Consider the following 6,290-nt stretch of genomic DNA (forward strand, 5'->3'; position numbering starts at 1 on the left):
GCGAATTAAATTGCTTTATATAGCACTGGGATAAACAACTTATTGACAATTAGATTTTTTAAAATTACTTAAACAATGAATGTTGGAAACAGAAGAACAAGCAGGAAAATTCTGATAAAATAATTTTAAAATACAGACATTCCAGTAGGCTGGAAATCAATTCTCTTACAAAAAAGCATTTTTAATTTAAATCATACAAGCAATCCCATCAAAGTCAGGGGTTTAATATTTTCAGGAATAAAGATCTCAATCTTTCTTTTCAAGCTATGACCAGTGTCAGATCACAGAATCATCTATCAAGATCCTCAATAATCCATCTCTTTCCCTGCGTTTACTGTCTGTAATGAATAATGTGCCCTAGAAACTATTGCATGATCCGAAGACCTCTGAATCTTTAGCAGTCTGCAGCCTTGTAAGATTTACAGCCTCTCTTGATAATTTTTGAAAGAGCATACAACACTATGAACACATGCTGAAAACTTGAGCATAAAGGAGAATTCCTATAACATAGTTGTGTTTTTGTCTGGTATCAGATATATATTATTAAAAAAAAAAACAAAAAACCACACACAAAAAAAAACCCAACCAAACAAAGCAAGGAACTTATGATCTTACAGCCAAACCAGAGAAAGAGAAGACCTGAGACAATCTTAGGAGGCCTGATGAGGCTGAAGTGATTTTCAGCTACAGATGATGTTATTTTAACCTGTTTGTTCGTATCGCTTAACCCTGCTGTGGCACAAAAGCCATATTCTTCCTCATGCACTGAAATGTCACATTTGGTGCAAATCCCAGAGGGAAAATACGAGCACATTTCAGTTCAGTCCCAACTATAATATATCCACTTACTAGCCTGCTTTGTCCCTGGCACAGAGGTTTTACCCCTTTCCCAATTCATATGGACGGAGCTCCAGCACAGCAGAGTAAAGGGGTTCATGATCACTCTTTTAGGTCTTTCCCAGGACATGGTGGTGGGACTTCTGTCTCAAGGTCCTACCAACTGCTCTTCTCACAGGGAAACAAGAAAAATATTTGTTCAGACAATTCAAAGTAAAAACCGACTGCAAATACACAATTTGTGTTTGAGTTAACTTTTGAGTTAGCCAGTCTTTACCTTGTTTTGCTTACATTCAGGCTATAACATTCTCCTACATGAAAAAATCTTGGGAACCCCTTCACAGATATTATCTGCAGATAATTTAAAATGAAGCTTAAATGGCAACCTGTTTATACCACAAAAGGTGAAATTAGTAAATGGATGATACTGTAAATAATTCAACTAGCTTTTAATATTTAATTTCTATGGATCATAAGTTTGTTTCATAGTTCCAATGAAACCTGCCCTTATCAAACATCTGTTTGAATGGTGATTGCCCTGAGCATGAGGGGCTGCAGTCAGTTTAGTAAGGTAGTAAAAGCAAAATCTGGCTCAATGAATTTGCCCCCTCCTCTGCCTGCCCTTGCCAAAGCAGATGATGACACACTGAGTTGTGCCACATGGCAAACTGGAGCCACTGATCTGAGTCAGAAGTACCTCCCCTGATTTTTCCTTTAGACACCACTGATAAAGGAAGCCAGCAGTATTCACTTGGGATTACTATCCAAATGCCCATGGTCCTTAGGGCATAGTCTGAAACCCTGATTTTGCATCTAGGAAACCTGGCATTTAGCAACAGAAATTCAAAGCCAAAGAGAGCCAGTCGCTCCAGACTGCATCTTCACAGATGACCCGTCTCGGGTTCACTGCTAAGTTATCTTGCTGCCAGGTAAGTTTTCAGTATGACAGTCTTCCAGTGTAGGAATTTAAGAACCTCTAAAATAGGAAAACATAACCCAGATTAAAAAAAAAAAACAAACAAACAAACAAACAAAAAACCCACACAACAAAACAAATCCAACTATACCCAGCAATATCTTGGGGAAAAAGAAATGAAGGAGGAAGTTGTGGATAGCTCTTTATCTGATTTTACACAATCAGCATAGAAATGCTTTATCATCCCCTACAATATAAGCAACCCAACATGTTTAGTACTATACAGAAGCAAATATCATTTTTATATTAAAGAGAATTAATTTTAATCTATTTCCTCTGTATCCTCCATTCAGGCAACTGGTTAATACATTGATCTTCCATGCATTTCCATTTTTTCCACCAATACATTTCTTATAATTGGTATGAGCTGCTCTATTAAGCTTCTTAATAGATTCTATGTTCTCAAAACCCAATAACTTCAGGACAATACATTAAAATAGACAACAAATTAAGCCTGGTGTTTGCAAATGCGAGGCTCCATCAACAGTGACCTTTAAAGCTACAGCAAGGATGCTGTTTACAATCAGTTGCAGAGAAACCAGTGTCTGATATGTCTAATCGCTTTAGTTTGTGTCAATGCTACAACACCCTGAGACTCTTTGCAAAGTTTGTTGGTGGCCAGGACCAAATTATGGTCCTGATGTGAAGCAGCAATGGACATGTGCAGATGTCAATGACTTCACATAGAGCTGTGGGTCCACAGCAATTGTGAAAAAAGCAGGACCTCTGTATTTAGCTGCATCGCCCACCACAGACACAGCCTAGTTTGAGTGATGAAGTCAAGAATGGCCTTAGCTTTGTATATGCAAGCAACATTGAGCATTACACACAGCACAAAAGTATTCTGACAGTCTAACATAGTTATTTTAATTATATCAATTGAATCCAATAACTATGCCACAATATCACATTAACTTAGTTTGAAATACAACGTGAATGGAGGCTTTATTTGCAAACCATTACAAAGATGTAATTCTATTTTGAAATAGAAAATGATATAAAATAATTCTCTCAACGCTACTTAGCCCTGATATGATTCCTACATCCTCCCATAGCTATACAGCCAGCTACCTTCACATGTATTTTATACCACCTCTTAAGTCAGTCAGAGAGGAGTTTTCGACCACAAGTAAAGAACATGGTGACCTGACAATGTGTGGGGTGAAGTCTTGAACACACAACGAGCAACTGGACTGGGGATGCCCAAACAGACACTTTTCAAACCACCTTAGCAGGTATTTGCCAGATACCCACCCCACAATCCAGCCTCTAGGACGGGGCATGAGACCTCATCTGCTCCAGTATTTGTATCACCAATTCCAGCTTGAAATCACACTGAAGCGACACTAAGACTTAGGAGGAATAAGGTCTAAACCTTGTAAAATTAACCCAAACAGTTAACTCAAAATGGAAACTATCATTCGTCTAGCTTTATGCTTCCTAGGAAAGCTTTTATTTAAAAAGCCAGCTCCCAGCTGCTCTTCACCTAGCATTAGCCTTTGCTAACCATTTGTACAGATAGCGCTGTGGGTAACAGATCCCCATCAGCAACACGAGTGCCCTCTTGATTGTACTCCATCACCCACTCACATCTCATCTATTTTTAATTCTAATTCAAAACCTCATATGGCCTGTTTCTTTGCAATTTCAGTTTTTCTCCCAAGTTACATGTTTCTGCAGCCTCGTAGGTTGAACCGTTGCTGATGAAATCCCCTTGCTCACAGGCAATTCACATCCTCTCCTACCTGAAATATTTTGGGATACGGTTCATTTCATATTACCCCACCCGGAAGACCTGTACTGTGTCTTCTACCCACCAATTACTTTTTTTTTTTTTTCTCCTTTAACATGGAAATCATCATACAAAAGACTTTGCTTTTGTTACAAAGGTTTTGATGTTTGCCTAGGGCTTAATCATGAACAAGACTGCTAATTATTTGTACCTCCTGCAGCACTGACTAGGTTTATCCAAGATAAGAACAGTTCAGCCCCTTGTTCCACCACCTGCCAGCAAAAGACTGTTGCCAGCAATTCCCTACCATAACTCAGGCTTTTTCTGCAGCTGACAAGGAGAAGTAAACATTGTTTTTGTTTTCCTAGCAGCAGTTTTACTTGGTTGCAGTAAGGGACATAGCCTGCAGGGCAGGCTTCGGCCTCCTCTCTACTGAAGGCCCAGGCAAGAGGGGAACACAAGCCACCGGCCCAGCCCAATGGTTTCTGAGGACAGGGGAAGGCATTCGGTTATCTAATACATACAGACATAACTTTTTTTAACATAACTTTGGGGGTTACTTAACATAGTGTGGGGCCCTCGCTTTCTGCAAGGCCAGCAGCTTTCACCAGCGCCAGGCTGGCGCGCCGTGGCTCCCCAGAGCAAACCTCCCTCAGCTGGGGTTTGGGGGCCCTGGTGCAGCACCGGGGAGGCGTCGAGCTCCCGGTCCAGCGCGACCGCCTCAGCGCTAACCACTGCCCTTTCTCATGCTGGGGCAAAACTAAAACATTCAATGTTAAAAAACAGGTCAAAAGCACTATTAGAGGTCGCTGTTACTACGAAAACCAAGGTTTTATTTAGTCTTTCTGGACGAAAAACAAATACCTTTGTTACCAGGACTCTGGCAGCTCTCCTCACATACAGTATTAATGTCTCTCCCAGCTATGCAAAGGCTGTAGCACAGCTGTCATTTTCAGACAAATACTGCAATGATTTCAACCTATACATTGTACGGCGCTCCCTCACGCTGGAGCAGAGGATTTACACCGACCTTCTCCGCAGCACTGTAAATCATGGCCCAGGAACACTTAGCAAACGTACGGGCCCTGGGCAGGCTCCCCGTCACAACGCCTGGGCGCCACGAGGCCTCCTCCGGCCAAAGCAGAGCCAGGCTCTGCTGGCACAATCGCTAAACTGGTTCTCTCTTCAATTTCCAAAATAATGTCAGCACTGCAAGGGATTGCAAAACCTCTGCCTTTCTTTTAGCAGGGCTCACAACACACACCGGCTCCTATCTACAACCCACTGCATGTTAAACTTATTTTTTACTTTAAAACAATCTGTTAAAATTTACAAAATTTTCTCTCCCTTTGAAAAGGGCTACCTAAAGAGTTAAAAAAAAAGTACAATCCAGAACAAGTATCTTGTATAGTCTTCACAGGTGAAACATTTTCATGCTCAGTTGGCGCTCTGAGTGCTTCTCTCCACAATGAAAAGAAGACTGAAGTCCACCATTTCCCCATTTTTGTCTTTGGCAGAACTATTACGAATAAAACTAGATCAGAATTATTTTTCATTACACATAAATCACAGATGTGAAACCTCAAGTCAAGTGTTGCAGTGGCAACCTCTCAGGCGCTCAAAAAAATTACTTGTCACACATGAATACATGGAAGATGCAAACAACAGCACGTAAGATGGAAGTTTGATCGCAACGGCATAAAAATAGAATTAATAGGAAACACTTCCTTGATGGTTTAGATTATACCTCACCTAGCATGGTATGACAGAAAAGGTAACAACCCTGCAGAACAAAGTCATGGTGGAGCACCCTGAGTCACTCTGTGGGGCAAAAAAAAGCCAATGGCTTTGTTGTAAATCTCTGAAGGCAGCAGTTGTCTATTCAGCAGAGAATCTTCAATTATTTAAGCATAAATCATGTTTTCATATTCACGTGACCTCAGCTTAATCTCAGAGGGGAAAAAAAATTACTGACAAATTAGAGTCAGGCTTCAGCCTAATATCATATAGGCAAAGACAGATGCATTAGAATTTCACTATCAGTACACAGAACATTATGAGATTAATTAAGAAAATCCTGAAGTGCTAAACATTCACAAAAAAGTCTATAAACCCATTCAGCAGAAAGCTTTTGTGTGAGGCAGCCCGATCCCACACGGGATCTCCCATCTGAGACAGCAAATATTACTACAATGTAATAATAACGAATTTTGGCTTGATAATAAAGAATAAACTCATTCAGGAAGGAGACCAAGAAATTACTGATGTTATCTGACCCACTGCCTGTTCCAGGATGAAGTATTAAAGATATATGTATCACTATTTCATGCCATATATGGCATTAAAAAAAAAAAATAAATTCCTCTGCTCTTCCAACAGAATGATCATTCAAAGCCTCTTGTCATGCAGAAAAAGACTCCAACTCTCAGTTAATTTACAGGATTGAAACCATCTACTACCTCTCCTCTCCATTCATCTTAAGAAAGTCTTAACACCATATCATCAAACCAAGCTGGCTGGACATAGGAAGATGCTCCCAAAGGAAGCAAGTTACCCCACCTGTGCTTACCTCACAGAAAATCACCAAGTAGTTACACACATTTGAGAAGGGTCTGATCCTGCTTGCCCAGAAAGCTGCAGTCGTTGATGGACCTACTGACAGTGTGCCAAAACTGGTCAAATAACAGAAGGTCTGGATGGAACAGTTTTGAAGGTCTGCTTAATATCTAGTGAGAAGTAGAAAAA

The sequence above is a fragment of the Haliaeetus albicilla genome, chromosome 11 (genome assembly GCF_947461875.1).
Source record: "Haliaeetus albicilla chromosome 11, bHalAlb1.1, whole genome shotgun sequence".
Lineage (NCBI taxonomy): Eukaryota > Metazoa > Chordata > Aves > Accipitriformes > Accipitridae > Haliaeetus > Haliaeetus albicilla.